Raw genomic sequence first — 907 nt, forward strand, 5'->3', positions numbered from 1 at the left:
GCGTTACCCAGGGTGCGCCACGCGGAGGCGAACTACAGTCGCACCCCAATCTACCGGATCGTCGATGTTTAAACTACTTTGGACTCGTCTTGCACCTGCGCTAAATCCTCCATCAGAGGTCTTACTCTAAACTGCAACTGCGCTTAATCATCACCATCAACAAGGCAGGAGCAAACAGGGATGGAATATAAACGCTGTTTACGACCCTCGTTGTTGCTAGGCGGTCGATTCTTCGGAAAACCGGTCGCTGGGCATTGGGGATCCGCTCTTGTTACATGTTTTCTGCTAAACATCCCCAGCGTCCACGAATTCATTGTGAAAGAGGTAAATGTTGGATAAAGATTTTTATTTTACTATCCACTACACCCAGCAACAACAGCAGCATCGCATTTCGATTTCCCCATCGACCGACCGGTCGTGAGCACAATTTAGCATTTGCTGTTTACTGGATGCCATTGTAACCCTAGACGAGATAAAGCGAGAGAGATTAAATAAGAGAAGAATCGACGAAGAATAAGTGAAGACATCGGGTGGCTGCTGGAAAAGACATTCCCCTCTACCCGTGCAAACACAATAATGTATAATGCTAGCACATTGCGAAGAGCTTTCACCCGAAAAACCAACGCCACGGCTAGGGTCGTGGTCCGAGGACAGTCTTCATCTGTCTCTTCCGGAGACGTTACACGGTGATGATGACGGTTCCTGGATTTTCCTTATTAAAAGTCGTGACAATATTGTTTTTGTTGTTTGCAACTGAGGTTTTTCAATCTTCCATGGTGTGGCCGCGATTAGTTAATGGAAGCTTCTTTTGCAGAATCCGCTTCCCGAAACGGCATTCGTTCAGACGAAAACATCATCTTCAGAGCTGGTCAAATTCAGGCGCTTACGAAACGGAAGAATAAAACGA

The sequence above is a fragment of the Anopheles cruzii genome, chromosome 3 (genome assembly GCF_943734635.1).
Source record: "Anopheles cruzii chromosome 3, idAnoCruzAS_RS32_06, whole genome shotgun sequence".
NCBI classification, from domain to species: domain Eukaryota; kingdom Metazoa; phylum Arthropoda; class Insecta; order Diptera; family Culicidae; genus Anopheles; species Anopheles cruzii.